Genomic DNA, 20,632 nt, shown 5'->3' with positions numbered 1-20,632 from the left:
ATTCCAGGTACAGGTTGGAATTCTCCAATCACGGCAGTGTCACAAGGATGGCTAAGTGAAATCACTCTTCGCAGCTGTTCCTCAAAATGGGTAAACAAACATATGGAGGTGAACGATTGGCCAAATGAACAGATGGAGGTGATGGCATATAAACATGACCAAGGGCTTTCAAAGGTTACATTTCTCGAGGTTGTTTACCGGTTCATTTTTTCTGGATGAGCTTGAACTGTAGGGAAAGATTGCTCACAACTTGTGTTTATTTTTTAACGAGCATGAACTCTGTACAAAACTGCTCGTTTTGTTTTGCATGCCCCCAGCATCATAATAACGCATGTCAAAGGAGGGTGCCCCCCAAGCTTCATTGCATTCAATTTGGTGGTTGGAATGAAGGTTTACCTTTGAGTTTTGAAAGGGGATTGTTTCAATTTTTAACGAGGTTGACACAAGATAAGAACCGTCCTCGGGTCCTTGTTTTCATTTTTTAACGAGGTTGACACAAGATAAGAACCGTCCTCGGGAATGATCCATGTCGACAAAATATTTAGGAATCTTCCGAATCTAACCAGAAGATCGGATTAGATTTCATTTTGTAGGTTTCCACCGTGGCCACTCCCGCCAGATTACTTGGAGGTGGTAGGGCGAAAGCACCCATTAAGGCAGGGTCTTTTAGGAGACCTACTCCGATATTTTGAAGCAAATGATTCCTTCCATGGATCATTGGAATGCTTCCTGTAACTTGTGAACTGTTGGGGAGAAAAGTTTGTTGGTCGACGATTGTAATTCCTTCTTGGAAGGGAAATGCAATCTTCCTGAAGTAGGTCGACACAACCGCGGCCATGGCATAGATCCAGGGCCTTCCTAGTAGGATGTTGTAATCGAGGTTTCCATCAATTACTTCAACATCAATTCCTACTGTTTTGCCCCCCAGTTCAACTTGCAAGTTACTTAAAATCCCGTATGGAGTGTATGATCGTCCATCAAATGCTTTTAACGTTGTTGACGATTTCGACAAGGGTGGTGAGCCTAAATCTTTCCAGCAACTCATCGACATAAGACATGTAGATGCCCCCTCATCAATAATTGTTCGATGAACAATTTTGTTGAGGGCTTTCACTTGAATAAGGAAAGCTAGTTGAGCTGGTAACTGAGGGTCATATCCTTTATGATCAAAGGCCACAAGATTGGAATCCATTGGGCCAATCCCACCTATTGCTGATAATAAAGCTTGCTCTTGGGAGGGGCAATTTTGTGGTACTTCAAGTGTCGACATAGTGGACGGCGATTGGGCCAGGTCCTTTACTATATTATAATTCTGTGCTCCTTTGGCACGAGGATTAAATGTCGATTTGTGTACTACTCCCTTTGGCGACTTTATCATTGGCTCAGGAACGATGGGTGGCACAACTTCGGTCAAAGTTGTTGTTGAACTACTAGGTCGTTCATTAACCTTGTTGTTTGACAACTTTGGATTCCCGTAATCTTTACTCCTTGTCAAAGCATTATTCTGTTGCTTCGAGGTAGACAACATAAGCACTTGGGATCCGGAAGCATTTTGATTAGCAACCAGATTTTGACTTGGATTAGGAAATGGATCAGTCAATACTGCTGGGGTTTTTGAACTCTTGAAGAGTTTCTTAACTTCAGCTATATGTGGACAATATTTCGTCCAATGATCCTCATCGCATATATGACACCCTGCCGGGGGTTTCCTTTTTCTCCCCGTCTTTTTCTTCTTGCCCCCTGGTTGCTTCAGTTGTTTGCCCTTGTCGGTCGACATGGCATTTACTTCTGAGGTAAGAAGTTTTTCATTTGCATTTTGACTATAAATTTTGTGCTTGCCAATCACGTTCTCGCCGGCGTGAGAGTCATTGTTTGATTTAGGAGGAGGAGGAATTGAGAATTCCGGTCTAGGGGCGTCAGGTATTTTGTCGTAGAGCGTGCCAGACTGAGTATAAACCAAGTCTAGATATTGCGCACGAGCTATAACTTGCTCTTCTGTTACGACTCCCCCCTTGGCCACATCTTCCGTTATGGCCGGAAGTAATGACTTTATAAACCATTCAGCTAATAGCTGATCGGGAACATATGTTTTTACCATCCTACGACGACGTCGCCATTCATGTATATGATCAGATATATGAGTGGCCGTTGTCAGTTTGAAGTTGGTAAGGAGTTCTGTTCCCGTTTCATACCTTATCGGTAATTGAAAATGGGTTAAAAAGGTTGTAGCTAAGGTACTGAAGTTGTCGAACGAAGCTCTAGGCAATTCAATATACCATTTTGCCGCTGGACCCGTTAACGTCCTCTGAAAAAGGCGAAGTCTTATCGAATCATCATTCAGGGTGTTTGATGAACACCATAGATGGAATGTCATCACGTGATTCGACGGGTCTTCACCTGGATTTCCATTAAATTTAGGAATGTCTGATGGAAGTTTGTGTGGAATCGCTGGCCACCAAGGGGCATAAGCAATTGGATCATTCGTCAGCCGGTTTAGATCTGGTAATTCTAGAGTTGCTACAAAGGGCAACTGTTGATTCAGGTTAGGCGAAGCATATCCAGGATAAGATGGAATCGCCTGAGCAGTGGGTCTTTGCATACCAGCATAATGTTGGCAACTTTGACAAGGTTGATGGGTATAACCATTATAGTATGGTTGCCCATCACTTACAAAGACTTGTTGCTCAGGTCCTTGATATGATTGCTGGAATTGCAGTTGTTGAGTTCTAACCAGCTCTGGTTGTTGGACCATTTGCTGATGCCCAATACTAGATGATTGACCAAGATGAGGAGTCACAGTACTTGTTTGATCCTGAGTCGCTCCAGATAAGGAGGCACTGACCTGAGGTTGCGATTGAGATGTCGAGACAAGAGGCTGTTGTATGGCAACCTGAGAAACTTGGGGTTGACATACAGTAGGCAACGCTTGTACTTGCGACGCAATCACCATACCAGGTATAGTGGCAACATTCGACACAGGGCGGACTGGTTGCATAGAGTATACAACTCCTGGTTGTTGAGGCAGTATTGGTACCCAACCGCTGGATGTAATTCCAGTTTGACCTGAACTTTGTTGTGAACTCACGGATGGGCATCCTCCCGGAGGAGGTAATGAAAGGGCATACTGCCCCCCATATGGTATCAATCCAGAACTCAAGGGGATCGATTGCCCAGATTGACCTCCAAATGGATCAATTTGGCGAGTTTCAACATAAGAAATACCAGATGATAATCCGGATGAAGAAATAGGAACTAACCATGTCGTTGTCCCTGATTGGACTCCGGCTTGTTGTTGACAATTTGCCGGGACAGATGGTATACCAGCGAACATCGTTGGAGTAGCAGCAGGAGGCTCTGTCGCTGCTGTGTCGGATGACACAGTCCTGGATGTCGACGGTTGTTCAGACATATTTAGTCTATCCAAAAGATTTCCTAGCGATTCTACAAGAACTTTGTGATGAAGGTAGACTAACTTCGAAGATCAACGTAGGAATAAAGGGTGATTGTTCCGTTTAAAATAAATTGTTAACGACGCTTTTAGACACAACTTGCTTTTTCAGTTTTTAAGAGTCGAGAAAAAGCTAAAGATGACTCTAGTCGCCTTCGATGTATTAACGAGCCCGAAGTGACAAATGCTCGGTTGGACTTTTTCAGTTATAGAGTTTGAAAAAGGCCAAAAGAAACTGCTCTGGAGATCTAGGCAGAGGGTGTGCCAAACCTTTCGCGAAACCACAGAATACGTTTTACGGTACGGGTGGTCGATCTTCGTGAATGCTGTGTTCACTGCATCGCGATCAGTAGGGCGGCTGACACGGCTTCCTAAGGATAAAGGATAAATGCCTATAGGGGTCTCCCAATATACGCGATGGTACGCGGGAGCACAAGTCCGTATTAGTGCTATCGTCCCTCAGGAGGAATCACCCACCTTCGTAGAGATCGACAGTCACTACGTTTAACGACGCCGGAACACGTCTCTACCTAGACCTCTACTGTGAGCGTTATGTTACAAAGCGTTTTTAGATTCATTCAATATATTTTAAGTTGATCTTGTTTAGCAGTTTGTCTTTCGGGATCACCACGAGATGTATTGGTACAAATTCCTAAATGCAGCTAAAATGATAAGCAAGCTTTACAATCTTTTTAGCTTTGAAAATCCTAACTACTGAGGGGAGAGAAAAACATTATCTTTCCACACAGAGCACAAAGCACAAACTAATGCACTTTCTCCTAGATCAATCACGCAAACTTATCAAAAATGCAAATGCAAGATGCATGTATTTCTTTTCTTTTCCCTTAATGTTGATGTAAGACAAAAAGGAAACTGTCGTATAATTTTCGAATTCAATTTGAAGCGTAAACAAACAAGTTTTGTCTAAAATCAAAAGACACCTTATAGGTACTTGTTTCGACACTAAAAATGTATGAATTCAAACCATAAGATGAAAAACAAACAAACTCAAACAGCCATGAACAGTAATAAAACTAGCTCTTAAGATCACTACGACACTTTTACAGTTCTGGATCTAAGAGGTCACAGCTAGACTAGTTCGCTTTTCACAATGGGAAACTGTAAATGAAACAAGAAATACTGAAAGAACAATCATAGTTTCATTACACAACTGAGGCGGGATAATGGCAAGGACAGTTGGTTTCAGCAAGGTACAATGACAAGCAACAACAGCAAAAACAATGGTGAAAACAGGGCAAGAAACAGCAGGAAACCCTAGTAGCAATAGGCAAAACTGGTTCAGTGCAGGTGATACACTGTCAGTTTGACATTCAGCGCAGGTAGTCTTCACGGGACCTGCGCTGAAATGCAGAATGCCTTTGGACAGCCTGCACTGAAGGACGAGAGTTGCGTTTTCTACAGTTTCCGGGTCATAAAATGCTCAAAAATTCACAGTTTTTGCTGAAATCAAAAGCTATAGGTCAAGTACAAGCTAAGGGATGATCAAGAGGATGAAAAGCTATCACAAAGAGCACAAGAGTCTTTTGTAGATCAGATCTTCAAATCATGAATCTGCTCAGAAAATGAGCAAGAGTAGCAACCCCTCTACTTCGCTTTTGATATAGTCAAAAGCTTTTCGATTTGGTACTCTTTGGTTCAGGAAATGAATAGCAAAGATACTACAAACACCAACAAGATACTAGGCTCCCCAGCGGAGTCGCCAGTTTGTTGTGGGGAAAAGTATCCGACTCGGAATGACCCTATCCCGACTCTAAGGGTGATAGTTCCTTAGCAACAACTGAAAGTAAAGCTTTGATATTTTTCCTTTATGAAAGTACAGAGAAGGAAGAAAAGATTGACCAACCGATGTCTTTCGCTTTTGTCGATCATGTCTTCTCTCTTTGCCTCTTGTTCCCAGCTCCTTGCTCCTTTTGCCGGCCCAGCTACACAAAGATCCTGCAAAAACAAGAGAGGGAAACTACAAGAAACATGTACTCATAACTGATGCATGGATTAGGATGAATCAAATATACAAATGAAAACAATACAAGTATATAGGAGAACATCAAAGCTTTATTGATAGAAGAAAAAGGTTCTGAGAAGGTTACAACCATAAACGGCTCCAATCCAGCAGCACCTCCCCAGCAGCAAGAAATCTCCTCTTCTCCTCTATAAAAGCAATCACCCAATAGTTCTAACTGTAAACCAACAACACTTCCTTACTTTGCACAAAATTCCAGCCTCCTTAGACCTCATAGAAGAGCTCTATATATAGGAGATTTGGAGAAAGGATGAGTCATCTTGAGGCTGGCTTCAAGCTGACTAGTGTCCTCTCCCACTTCAGTTATACTTCAGTTCTTGAGTCCACTTGGAGATCCTTGCTTCCACTTGGAGTTTAAGAACCTCTTACTCATCACTGGGCGAATTCCCTGATCCAAGTGTCATTTTGGAAGCTTCCTGGGCATTGACACCTTGAGAAATGAGCCTGCCACTTGTCCAAACACGTTCAGCGCAGGTAGCTAGTGTTGGAGTTGACATTCAGCGCAGGTAGCCGGTGTAGCAGTTGACATTCAGTGCAGGTAGCCAGTGTAGCAGTTGACATTCAGTGCAGGTAGCCAGTGTAGCAGTTGACATGATCCAGAATTGCCTTGTTTTTGAGCGTTTTCAGGTGGAGAACTGATTTGAAGTGCTGTGGTTTGCTGACCTTGTTCCTCTAGGGGTAAGAACAACATGTTTAGGGACTTTGGATCCCTTTGATTATGGACATTTCATGCTTCATGCTGTAAGGCACAAAAATGTCTATAACAGGTCTGACTGTTATTGCAGTGTTCTGTAGTCTGCTCTGTGTTCTGGTGACTGGGTTTGACAGGGTATCAGTGGTTCAGTAATTCAGAGATTGTTGATGCAAGTATTGGTTGTTTTGTAATCTTCTATGAAAGTTGAATGAATTGTGGTCTTCAGATTGTAATGTTGTGCTTCAGGAATATCCAGTCTGAAAATGTATGAAAAGTGGTACCTGAAGGAAAGAAGATTGTAGGCCTGCACCTACGTACTAGTGTCTTAGCTAGTACAAGAGCAAAGGGGGTTGGAGCTCCCTTCCAAGGAAGTTTGGAGAACGAGAGAGGGTTGTAGCCCTCTGCAGGTTGTAGCCTGCGTACTGGTATAAGGCTGCACCAGTACAAAAGATTGTAAACTGAAGTTCTTATTAAAGAAAGATAGAGACAACTTGCAGCAGGTGGTTTTCACCCACATTGGGTTTCCACCTTATATCATGGTGTTCATGTGTGTGGCTTTTGTGTGATGATCTGTTATATTGCATCTGTTTACTTTTAATATGGTTAATAATGTCCTGATGCATTTACTGAAGATAAACTAACTAAATCATAAGTTTTCTGGTTATACGCTGGTTTCCTTAGACACAGTAGCGTGTACACGCTGGTTCACTTAACTGAAGTCGCGTATATGTTTCAGAGTATTTGAAAAGTTTTATTGATCTGATAATACTGATTCACCCCCCCTCTCAATATTATTTCCAACAATTGGTATCAGAGCAGGTCCTTCAGAGAAGCTTGATCGCTTGAAGGTAGATCATTCATCATGAGCAACTACGAGAAAGAAGCATCAATCAGGCCACCGGTTTTTGATGGGACAAACTTCAATTATTGGAAGGTAAGAGTTACTGCCTATCTTCAATCTCTTGGTACAGAAGTTTGGGACATCATAGAGTCAGGCTACACTTTTCCTTCAGCTACTCCTACAGATCCAGCCGAGAAAAAGAAGTATGAAACAAATGCGAAAGCATTCAGTACTCTATTAGGATGTATATCCCAATCGGAATTCATGAAGGTAATGCACTATAAATCCGCAAAAGAAATATGGGACAAAATTATCACGAGCTATGAAGGAGATGAACAGGTAAAGCGTGCTAAACTTCAAACTCTCAGGATTAAGTATGAGACTCTCAGAATGTATAATGATGAAAGTGTGGCTAACTATTTCCTTAGGGTAGATGAGATTGTTAATTGCATGAAAAATTTGGGTGAAGAAATAAGAGAGGTGATTGTGGTTGAAAAGGTTCTAAGATCATTGTCCCCCAAATTTGAATCTAAAGTGTCTGCAATAGAAGAAAAGGAAAATCTACGAATTCTTACTATGTCTCAGCTTCACGGAATTCTAACTGCTTATGAAATGAGAAAAGGAGGTCCATTAGATAGAAGAGAGGCTGCTTTCAAGGCTTCTAGCAAAGAAGATTATTATGAGACAAGTCACATGCCAGAAGATGAAGAAGAAGAATCAAATTTCGTCAGAAATCTTCAAAGGGGTTCTGGAAGGTTCAGAGGTAAGTTACCTTTTAAATGTTTTTCTTGTGGAAGAGTAGGTCATTATGCTGCCAAATGTCCTCACAAAGATAAGAATGATAAGGGAAAGGAACCTGCTAGATGGAACAAGAAACAGAGTGCAAATAAGAAAAGCTACTACACTCATGAAGATAGTGATGGTCTATCAAACAGTGATGAAGATGAACGAGGTAATGAATATAAGTTGTTAATGGCATTTGAAGATGATGATTATATGGATGCTGTAGATGTGGATGACCTTTATAATGAAATTACTGGACTCAAGAGATGTATAGAAGAAAAGAATATGATTATTGATACTCTACAATTTCAAATTGATGAAAAGGAAAAACATCTTGAAAAATTGGAATGTGAGATTGTTTGTCTTAGAAAGGAGATTGAGAAAACAAAAGCGATTAATCTTAAATTTGTTAAAGGATCTGAAACCTTGGATGAGATTATCAATGTGCAGTGATCTCCTCTGATCAAGACAGGTCTTGGATATAATGGAGAAACATCTCAAGCATCTACCTCTAAAAGCTATCTTGATGCAGCAAGGAGAAGCGAGCAAAGGCCAAATAAAAGTCATCAAGTGAATCAGGGACAGTTTACCTCAAATAAAGACCATCAAGAAACTCGGGGACAAACTGCCTTAAGGACAAACAAAAGCTACAATCAGCCTCAGGTAAAATCTTTCCAATTTGCTCCAAGAATGAATGTGAATAGAAGCTACAATCGGTTGGATGATAGATCTGATTATCGCAGAAGTTTCTTCAATGGCCAATGCTTTTCTTGCCATAACTTCGGTCACAAAGCAGCTCAATGTGTTGCCTACAAGACAATCATGACTAGAGAAGCTCAAAAGCAAGGGAGAATGACTGGAATCATGAAAAGGACTTATAACAACTTTTCAGTTCTTGAAAATGAAGTTGAATGCTCTATTTGTAATAACTTTGGTCATGAAGACTCTGAATGCAGGAGCAGGTTCCGGAAGACAACTCAGAAGGAACAAACCTCAAATGTCAGAACATGGAGAATAAAGGAACCGCAACCAGAAAGATGTGGGATAGCCTTTTATGCAGAAGGTCAAGAAAGTCTATGGTACATTGACAACGGATGTTCGAAGCATATGACAGGGGACAAAGAAAAACTTGAGTCACATACCGCATTAGAAAAGGGGAAGAAAGTTTCTTTTGGAAACGACATCTCTGCAGCCATAAAAGGAAAAGGTGTTGCTCCATTAAAAGAGAAGGTCAAAGCTGGAAATGTTTTGTATGTTGATGGATTGAAGCATAATCTTCTGAGTGTTAGTCAGATGTGTGATCAAGGAACAAAGTTAATATTTAGATCAAATGGATGTTGTGTTCGTGATCTTGATACAGGTAAAACTGTGATCAAAGGAAGAAGGACTCCAAATAATCTATACATATTTGAAGAAGGACCACAAAAATGCTATTTGAGAAAGGATGATGAACACTGGCTATGGCATCGGAGGTTGGGGCATCTAAGCTTCTCACAAATAAGGAAAGCATGCAAATATCAGGCAGTTCGTGGTCTTCCAGATATCAAAATTCCAGACAACACTATATGCAAATCTTGTCAGTTTGGAAAGCAAACCAGAACTAATTTTCCAGAGAAGGAAGGATCAGCTAGCATGCCTCTTGAGCTAGTACATACAGATACATGTGGTCCATTCAGAAAAAGAACACCTCGAGGAGAAGAATACTTGATATTATTCATTGACGATTTCTCCAGGTTTGTCTGGTTAGGGCTTATGAAGCACAAAGATGAAGCATTCGAAAAATTCAAATCCTTCAAAGCTTTGGTTGAAAATGAATCAGGACACAAAATTAAGTGCCTCAGATCTGACAGAGGTGGGGAGTTTACCTCAAACGAATTCTTCGATTTCTGTGAAGAACATGGGATAAGAAGAGAATTCTCTACAGCTAGAACTCCTCAGCAAAATGGGGTTGTGGAAAGAATGAACAGAACAATTCAACAAATGGCTCGTGCTATGCTTGATGAATCACGTACTCCCGCAACTTTCTGGGGTGAGGCTGCACATGCTGCGGTTATTATTCTTAACAAAACAAATGTCCGAGTAAACAACACTCAAACACCTCATGAGCTCTGGAGTGGTGAGACTCCTTCGGTGAAGCATTTCAAAATCTTTGGGAGCAAATGTTATATTAAGAATACTGATGAGCAACTTGGAAAACTTGAACCAAGAGCAGATGAAGGCATTCTTCTTGGTTATTCTCGACATAGCAAAGCATACAAGTGCTACAACAAAAGACTTGGCAGAATTGTTGACAGCATTGATGTAGTGGTCGATGAGAAGGGATATATTCCTAGGCAAGTTCATCATGAAGACATTGAAGAAGATGAAGGCTACCCTCAAAGGCAGAATGATGAAGAAGAAGAACCTCAAGAAGAAGAAGAGCCTCAAGAAGAACCAGAGGAGCAGACAAGAATAGAAGAGAAGACTCCATCCAGATATGTTCAAAAGAATCATCCAGAATCTCAGATTGTGGGGCAGAAAGAAGCAGGAATACAAACAAGAAGAAGAATTGCAGAAGCTTCAAGCTATTTGGCATTACTCTCTTCCACTGAACCACAAAATGTGAAAGAGGCATGCAAAGATGAATGTTGGGTCAAAGCAATGGATGAAGAACTTGAGCAGATCGAAAAGAACAATACTTGGGAATTGGTTCCTAGACCAAAAGATAAAAATGTCATAGGGACTAAATGGGTCTTCAAAAATAAATTGAATGAAAATGGAGAAGTAATTAGAAACAAGGCCAGACTTGTTTGTAAAGGGTATGCGCAGCAAGAAGGAATAGATTTTGAAGAGACCTTTGCTCCCGTTACAAGACTTGAGGCCATCCGAATGTTCCTTGCTCTCTCAAGCTTTCAAAACTTCAAGGTATTTCAAATGGACGTGAAATCAGCCTTTCTGAATGGAGACTTAGAAGAAGAAGTATATATTGAGCAGCCAGATGGTTTCATTCTTGGGAATGATCCAAACCTTGTATGCAGATTGAAAAAGGCTCTCTATGGTCTCAAACAAGCTCCAAGGGCTTGGTACTATTGGTTGGACAAATATCTTCACCAACAAGGTTTTTCAAAAGGATCAGCAGATAGCAATCTCTATATGAAAGTTGAAAATAACAAATTGCTAATACTTGTTGTGTATGTAGATGATATTATCTTTGGCAGCAATGAAGAGGCTATGAGTCAAAACTTTGCCTCTGTTATGCAGAAAGAATTTGAAATGTCATTACTTGGAGAATTGACATACTTTCTTGGATTGCAAATCCAACAAAATGAAGGAGGTATTTTCTTGTCTCAAACCAAGTACCTCAAGCAGATCTTGAAGAAGTATGGCATGGAAGATTCAAAGCCAGTTTGTACCCCCATGGTTACAGGATGCAGCCTCAGTGCAAATGATGAATCAGCAGCAGTTCACCAACCAACTTATAGATCCATGATTGGGAGTTTGCTTTATTTGACAGGTACCCGACCAGATATTATGCATGCAGTAGGAATTGTTGGAAGATTTCAAGCCAACCCAAAGGAAACTCATCTTCAGGCAGTCAAAAGAATCTTCAAGTATCTTCAAGGGACCCAAAACTATGGCTTATGGTATCCTAGAGATACAGATCTCACTCTCAATGCTTACACAGATGTAGATTGGGCCGGAAGTGTGGATGATAGGAAAAGCACAAGTGGTGGTGCTTTCTTCATGGGTTCCAGATTAGTATCTTGGTTCAGCAAGAAACAGAGTTCGATTGCCTTATCTACAGCTGAAGCAGAATATGTGGCTGCGGCATCTTGTTGCACACAACTTCTTTGGATGATGCAGACCTTGCAGGATTTTCAAATCATGTGCACTCCACCAGTCTCTATCTTATGTGATAATACAAGTGCAATCAGCATTTCAAAGAATCCAGTCATGCACTCAAAGACCAAGCACATACCAATCAAGTACCATTTTCTTCGGGAACAAGTGCTTGAGCAGAAGGTCAAGCTGGAGTATGTTCCTTCTAAGGAACAAGTTGCTGATATTCTCACAAAACCACTGCCCAGGGAAACTTTTGAATATCTCAGACAAAAGCTGGGAGTAGTTGATGCTTCATCCTGCTGTTGAAGCTTGTCTGTTCTACAGAAAAGTTGGTATACGCAAGTTACGTAAAGGATATCCGCGTATATACGCTGATTTATGCGGGGAAAGTCGCGTGTATGGTGTACGCGTTCTGCCGAAAGCATATCCGCGTGCATACGCCGTTTTATGCAGGAGAAGTCGCGTATATGGAGGTCTGAACAGCAAGGGCAGACTTCGGTTGGAGAAGGTCTGAGATGGGTATGCCAGCATTCTTCAGGCACAGTTTCAGAGGGTGCAGCAGGCACAGGTTCAGGGGGAGCAGCTTAAAGTCTCATAAAGCATTGTTGGCATTTAGATGCTTTTGGTTCTAGTACTCAACTGTTGTTGGTTTCAGGAGAAGGAGCTCAGAAGGACATCTTGGTTGCTGATCTAAAAGATGTGTATCAGATGCTGCTTGTGACTTTCATAAGTCTTGGTCTAGATTTGTTGTCTCTATGTCATGTATCTCTTCTGTGATATCTCTTTTATGGTGTCAAGGTCATGTAACGGCCTTTGTTGGTTTCCCCACTATGCCTGGGATGAATGATGTAATATAATTGGTTGGTTCTGATGTATCCCCTCTTGATTAGGAGTATGGATGTATGTATTGAGTCTTTTGGTGATAGGAAGGTCCCTTATGGTGTATAAGTCTTGGTTCTTTTGAAGAACATCTTTTGCAGATATTGCCTACAGTCAGGGGGAGCATGTTTCAGCACAATCAAGCAGAGATATCAGCATGTACTCAAGGGGAGCACAGCCCTTTGCCCTTGATGACAAAGGGGGAGAATGATTCTAAGGATCTTGGGGTTGCCATCAAGTCCAAAGGGGGAGATTGTTGGCATTTTGGCACAGGTGTGGCGCTGGTATTGTCCTTGATGGCAACTCTCTTTGATGACAGATCTCAGTCCAATCTACAAATATGAAGAGAAATTTCATATACGCAGGTTCATTAAGCCAAAGTTGCGTATACACGCAGGGACGCTATAGACTAAGTCGCGGATACGCAGGTTCGATATATATAAAGTCGCGTATACACGCAGATTCATGAACAGAAAAGGGCGTGCATGTCGAGAAGCTTCCCTTTGGTCCGTGGTAGTTAGTCCTCGGTACTTGAGCCTATATCTTTGGACCAAAGTATCTCGACAGACATGTTGATCTCTAGTTTTGAAGCTGATGGTATTGGATTTCTATGGTTTGGCCCTTGGTATTGAGCAAGGCCTAAGGCTATATAAGGAGAAGAAGATCATTAGGCACATACACTGAAAAAGTCTTGAATATCTGATAAAGAAAGAGATCTTGTATGCAGGTTCTGGGTTGCTTGATCTAAGCTAAGGAGAGATCACATCGGTTGATGGAAGACTAGATCTAAGGATAGATCGGGATCTAATGGTTTGAAATGCTCTATTATATGGTTGATTATGCGTATCTCTAGATCTGCATACTGACGCAATGTTATGTTCTGGATCTAACTGATGTATGGTACAACTGCAAGTTGAGAGAATTTATTTTTAGATCTGTACGCAGGTTGTCGTCGTTAAAAGAGCGTGTATACGCGGGTTTCTCTCATTGAAGTAGCGTATATCTTCTGAAGCTTGATTTTTGGGTTTGCAGTTGGGTCTGACTATTATTGCAGTGTTCTGTAGTCTGCTCTGTGTTCTGGTGACTGGGTTTGATAGGGTATCAGTGGTTCAGTGATTCAGAGATTGTTGATGCAAGTATTGGTTGTTTTGTAATCTGCTATGAAAGTTGAATGAATTGTGGTCTTCAGATTGTAATGTTGTGCTTCAGGAATATCCAGTCTGAAAATGTATGAAAAGTGGTACCTAAAGGAAAGAAGATTGTAGGCCTGCACCTACGTACTAGTGTCTTAGCTAGTACAAGAGCAAAGGGGGTTGGAGCTCCCTTCCAAGGAAGTTTGGAGAACGAGAGAGGGTTGTAGCCCTCTGCAGGTTGTAGCCTACGTACTGGTATAAGGCTGCACCAGTACAAAAGATTGTAAACTGAAGTTCTTATTAAAGAAAGATAGAGACAACTTGCAGCAGGTGGTTTTCACCCACATTGAGTTTCCACCTTATATCATGGTGTTCAAGTGTGTGGCTTTTGTGTGATGATCTGTTATACTGCATCTGTTTACTTTTAATATGGTTAATAATGTCCTGATGCATTTACTGAAGATAAACTAACTAAATCATAAGTTTTCTGGTTATACGCTGGTTTCCTTAGACACAATAGCGTGTACACGCTGGTTCACTTAACTGAAGTCGCATATATGTTTCAGAGTATTTGAAAAGTTTTATTGATCTGATAATACTGATTCACCCCCCCTCTCAGTATTATTTCCAACATACTCCATATACACCTGAGCAAAATGGAGTTGCAGAAAGAGTGAACAAGATGTTGATGGAAAGGGCAAGAAGCATGCTTAGTGGTGCCAGGATAGGATAGGAATTCTGGACAAAGGCGGTAGAGACCGCATGTTACCTGGTCAACAGATCACCTTCATCAATGTTGGAGGATAAGACTCCACAAGAGGTATGGACTAGTAAGAAACCCTCTCTTTCACATCTGAGGGTATTTGGATGTGATGCATATGTACATGTTCCAAAGGAGAAAAGAACCAAGTTGGATAGTAAATCTGAAAAGTGCATCTTTATTCGGTATAAGGATGGTTTAAAGGGTTATAAGCTTTGGAACCCAATAACAAGGAAGGTTGTTTACAACCGAGATGTGGTGTTCAGAGAGGTAAAATATGTTATTAAACATGAAGTCCAACCAAAGGAACCTGAGAAGATAGAGTTTGAGCTAAAGGAGGAAGAATCAGACTTTACAACAAAGGAGGAATCAAAAGATGAAGAGCCACAAACTCCGAGTGTAAGAAGATCAGTTCGAGAAAGAAGGCAGCCAAAAAGGTATAGTCCATCTACTTTCAATTCAAATTTTGCTTTATCTATTACTGATGATGATCCCAGAACTGTGAAGGAAGCAATAGATTCAGAGGATGGAAAACTTTGGACAGAGGCCATGGTTGATGAAATGGCATCTTTGCACAAAAATGAGGCTTGGGATCTGGTGGAGTTGCCGGCTGGAAGGAAACCCATTGGCAGCAAATGGGTGTTCAAGAATAAGACAAATGTAGAAGGAAAGGTGGAGAAATACAAAGCTCGGTTGGTAGCAAAAGGTTATTACCAAGTGCCGAGAATTGATTTTGGTGATATTTTTTCTCCTGTTACCAAGGTAACTTCTATTAGATTACTTTTATCTGTTGCTACTGCTTTTGATTTTGAGGTAGAACAGATGGATGTGAAGACAAAATTTCTTCACGGGGATTTGGAAGAGGAGATATACATGAAGCAAACTGAAGGATTTGCAGTGAAGGGTAAGAAAGAACTGGTATGAAAGTTAAAGAAGTATCTGTATGGGTTAAAACAGTCGCCAAGGATGTGGTATCAGAAATTTGATACATTTATATGGGGACTTGGCTTCACCAGAAGCAAAGCAGATCACTGTGTGTATTTTAAATTAATTGGTGACCATGTTATTTATTTGGTCTTGTATGTGGATGATATGTTGCTGGTTGGAAATGATAATGAAATTACCCAGGATTTGAAGACCCATTTGTCCTCCAAATTCGACATGAAAGATCTTGGTGCTGCAAACTATATTTTGAGCATGGAAATTAAAAGAGATCGGACAAAGAGGAAGCTCTGGTTAAACTAGAGGAAGTATGTCGTGACAATATTGCAAAGGTTTAATATGTAGGATATTAAACCGGTGAAGGTTCATATTCCTGTAGATGTAAGTTTATCTGCTAAACAGTGTCCCAAGACACAGGAAGAGGAAGAGGACATGTCATGTGTTTCATATGCAAGTGCAGTCGGTAGCCTGATGTATGCGATGGTCAGTACTAGACTAGACATTGGACATGTAGTGGGAGTATTGAGCAAGTTTATGTCAAAACCATGGAAGGAGCACTGGACAACAGTGAAGTGGCTTTTCAGGTATTTGCGTGGCACTAGTGATTATGGTTTGTGCTACCAAGGAAGACCAGGATTGGACAAAGTGCTTCTATTGACCATCAATAGAGTGGTCGGGTCCCAGGTGGAACATAAGACCAACAAGTCGAAGTTCCTATATTCTATCGACTGTACAGATCTTACCATCTTCAACTGGGCAGAGGCCATGAAGATCAACATAAAGTGCTAGCTGTCCAAAGCTAAGGCAGGGAATCTGAAGTAATTGTTCTTCGGATTTGTGCTCGTGACCTTCTTCTTGGAATGGGTGCCATTGTTCCAGTATCAGCTGACTAAGGTATATCCTCCTATGCCACACAACCCACGGATGGACCACTAGAGTCGATTGATGCCTAGGATCATTGGAGGTCAGCACATGTCATACAAACCTAAATTCTTTTCATGGGTATGATGACAGAAAATTGTCGTGGAGGACTGGCTATACCATGGCACCGACTTCCGTGGAGATTTGGATATGCCCTTACCAGATGGAGAGGATTTCGATGATGAAGGTAAAAAATCAATTTTTTAAATTTTTATATCTTTTAATTGTTTTTGGTATATATGTGCTTATAACATTTCTCTTGTTAATGTAGATGTTGGACCAGAGCAGCCTGTTGGGATTTCCCCGATAGCTAGTCGAGTCCCCCGACCGATTAAGGTTTTCACTCCTTATTAGAAGGGGAGTGACAACAAGGAGGAGATTGCAAGGAACCTTGAGGGGTTAACTCGTGGTATCCAGGAGTATGCTTAGGTAGGAGACATTCCTCATCAATACTAGAGACACACGATGGGAGTCTCAGATCGGATCCGCCGATTGCTGACTCATGTTGCACAAGCTATATCATGTTACCACGATCACCATGTTGATTAGTTCCTAGGTCCACCACTTACATTTTTGAGGCCTGCGTACCATGGATATATGAGGCCTATGAGCCACCAATGTTATTTTGGACACACATATTATTTTTTGGGGTTCTGATGTATCAAACATTATCACCATATCTATATATATATATATATATATATATATATATATATATATATATATATATATATATATATAGATATATATATATATATACATATACATATACATATACATATACATATACATATACATATACATATACATATACATATACATATACATATACATATGCTGTATTTTCTTGTATAATATGGTACAAATGGTTTGCTTTATCTTTTCACATGTTTCATAAATGTCTATCCAACACATAATTAGCTAATGCATCTGTCAAGGTATTCATGCGTCTAGGAATATGATTATATGTAATGTAATCAAAATGTCTTTCCAGTAGAAGAATATGGAGATACATTCTCAATATTTTAGGGTTTCTGATGGAATATTACCCATTGAGTTGAAGGATGAGAAGCTATGAATCCAGGATGACAACCAACTCTCTAATGTCAAGAGAAATTTCTTCTGACAACAGTTCGATGGCCACATTGTATTCAACAATGTCGTTAGTTGTGCGACCTAGATAGATACCTTGGAGGTCAATCAACTCACCATTAGGGTCATAAATAGCTCATGCCACGGATGATAGGTTCCAGGTACTATGACAAGTACCATTGGCAAAACTAATGTGGGGAGTCGTAGACATCTACAAAGTAAGAAAAACATAGTAAACAGGAAAGTTGTTTGAAAACTAGCATATAAAACCACACTGGACAAAAATGAATGACACACTAATGTACACAAATAACCATGCAAGATGTCCTAAGCATAGTAATTATTGAGGTAAAGCCCATTTCGGGGCTTATCTAGAGGATTTCCTTCATAATCAATAAGCTCATAGGCGCCTTTCTACAAAACACATTTCACAATGTAGGGCCCATGGCACATGGGTTCGAACTTACCTACCCCCAGATTATCGTCAGCTTGGTTGTATAATAAGACTGAATCACCCTCAGAGAATGCGCGAGGGGAGACCGACTGATCAAAATGGGATTTGACCCATTTCTTTTATGCTTCGATGACCAAGGAAGTGAGATGGCGAGTCTCGTCTAGTCGTTCTAAATATAAGAGGTGTTCTTCCTAAGGTGATGTTTCGGGGAGGAGTTCAACAGCTAACTCGACTGAAGGAATCTTGCATTCAATCGACGATATTGCTTCCAGACCATAGACCAGCTAGAATGGTGTGAAACGAGTTGTGTCTTTGGTTGAGGTTCGGTAAGCCCGCAAAGCTTAAAAGAGCATGAGATGCCAATTTGATTTGTGCATCCCAATAGTACGCTAAAGCATTGTGACCAAAACCTTGTTCAGGTCTTCAACTTGGCCATTGGCCTAAGGGTAATATGGGGTCCAACCATCGTGGCACAATCCCAATGCAGATGTCAGCTCAGCCATCATGTAATCTCTGAAATGGGAGCCATGGCTTGTGACAATGGCTTGAGGTACGCCGAACCGGGAAATAACATGGTTGAAAAGGAATTGAGTCATCGTCTTACCATCTGCAGAGTATGTAGGCATCACTTCGGCCCATTTGGTGAAATAATCCACAACGATGATAATATAGCCATGCCCCCCAGCCGAATGAGGGTTACATGTCATATAATCGATGCCCCATTTGGCAAAAGGACCAATGGTAATGACAGGGTGTAGGTGAGTGGGTGGGGCACGCATCTTGCATTGGTAAATTTGGCATTCATGGCACTTGTGAACAACAAGAATACCGTCTTTGAAATAGACAACCATAAATAACCAGTGTGAAGGATTTTTTGAGCAGTAGCATAGCCAGACATATGACCACCACATGCCCTGGAGTGGCAATCATTGAGAACTCTTTTAGCTTCCTCGATCATAAGGCATCGACAAATAACTGAATCGGCACCAACACGGTATAATGTATCGCCAATAATATAGTAGGGTTGGGAGTGATGCCAAATCCTTTGGCGATCATCCTTAGTCAATGCGGAGAGGAACGTGGACATTTGGAGATACATGATGATATCACCATACCCTGGATCAGGGGTGCTAATCAGGAAGAGAGTCACATCTGGAAGATGTTCATTTGCACCAGTAGGAAGAGACTTATAGGGAAGGAAACAAATCAATTCGGAAAAAACGAGTGACTTCTTAGATTTGGTAGTAGTAAATACCAAATCAAATTCTTGCAGAATCACGATCGATTTAGAATATTTGCCCCCTAAAAGCTCACAAGTCAGGATATAGGTCATGGGGTTGCATTTAGAAATCATTGTAGTCATGCGCAGAAGGATGTAGTGCCAAAAGTGTTGAACAGCTTGGACGGTAGACAAAGCTAACTTCTTGACATGTGCATAATGTGTTTCAGTGCCGAGGAGATAATGACTAAGGTAGCAGATCACATGTTTGTTGCCTTTTTCATCTTCTTGGACCAAGACCATAGCAATGGTGCTAGGGGTTGTTGAAGTTTCTAACTCTACTTAGTTTAGAAACCCTTCATGCACTTTTCCTAATTTATTCCTACCTAGTTTTTATTTTTCTTTAACAAGTTATTTACAAAGTAAATACTAAAAAAAAACACTAGTGCATGCTCAACATATTATGGATCAGTAACTAAAAGAAACAAGAACAAACACACCACATGACACCATTATTTTTGGACCAATGTCCGTGGAAAAACCCAATGTGGGAAAACCGGTGCAGCTATTTGAGGGTTTTCTTATTAAGAAATATCAGAGTACAATCTGGGTGCTGAAACTGGCCTACCCAACAAATAATTTCCTTAGTAGCTATACCTCATAGTTTGAGAGAAATCTCTTAGCTAAAACCCCGGAAAACCCTTCCAGCAGTTCCTCAGCGCAAAAACTGCTCTGCAACCCCAACAACTGCCCAATCTAAACTGCGTCAACCTCTCCTAGCCCAGCGCTAGCCCTGCATCAACCTTCCTTGGCCCGTTTCAGCCCTAGGAGGTCCTGCATTAGCTTTGGGAGCCTATGCGTCAGCTATGCTAGCCACTCTAGTGCTCTGCGCAGAACTTGGCTGCCTCTGTGTGGCCCTACATGAGCTCTTGCTGGCTCTGCATCACCCTCCTTAGTTGTTGTGCTGGTCTCCCAGCACAATATCTGCCTTCTCTATTTCTTTGTACTCAATTCCCCTCAGCTGCTCTCCCGACCATTGATTCTATCTCTCTTAGCAAACCCCACTCTAGAGAATAGAATGACTGATCACCCTGGTGTCTCTTCCAAGTGACCCTCAAGCCTCCTCTTATACTTTTCCAGTTAACATCTCAACAGTTGAGATTAAGTCCCTAATCAACGGCTAAGATTAGATTTGGCTGGATCCATGTCTTTTGGACCATTCTAACACAGATTCATATTAATACACATTAATATTTTATTTTCCCTAAGTTTAGAGTTAGGGACTCCAGTAAAAATATTAATTATTTTAATATCTCCTGATTTGTTTAGAATTTTCCCAAACTCTTTCTGGGTATTGGAGATCTCATGTGCCCCAACCTCTCCATGAAATCTTGTGGCTAGATCACATCCGATGCTACCCCAAATCAACACTCCCTCTTAGTGAGGACTCTGCTCTAGCAATACTCCTCACTGAGTATTACTCCCATCATCCAGCATCAGCACCTGTGCTAATGCTAGGCCTTTCTGCCCAACATCCTCTACACTGCTACCTCTTATACTACTACCCATGGTTCTACCACTGCCACTGCTACATCTGTACGAC

This window comes from Pinus tabuliformis, chromosome 8, assembly GCF_031772625.1.
Source record: "Pinus tabuliformis cultivar Carrire ecotype Pingquan chromosome 8, CPIR1, whole genome shotgun sequence".
In the NCBI taxonomy this organism is placed as follows: Eukaryota; Viridiplantae; Streptophyta; class Pinopsida; order Pinales; family Pinaceae; genus Pinus; species Pinus tabuliformis.
The sequence above is the reverse complement of the archived record's forward strand: the minus strand, read 5'-3'. Positions refer to the sequence as shown.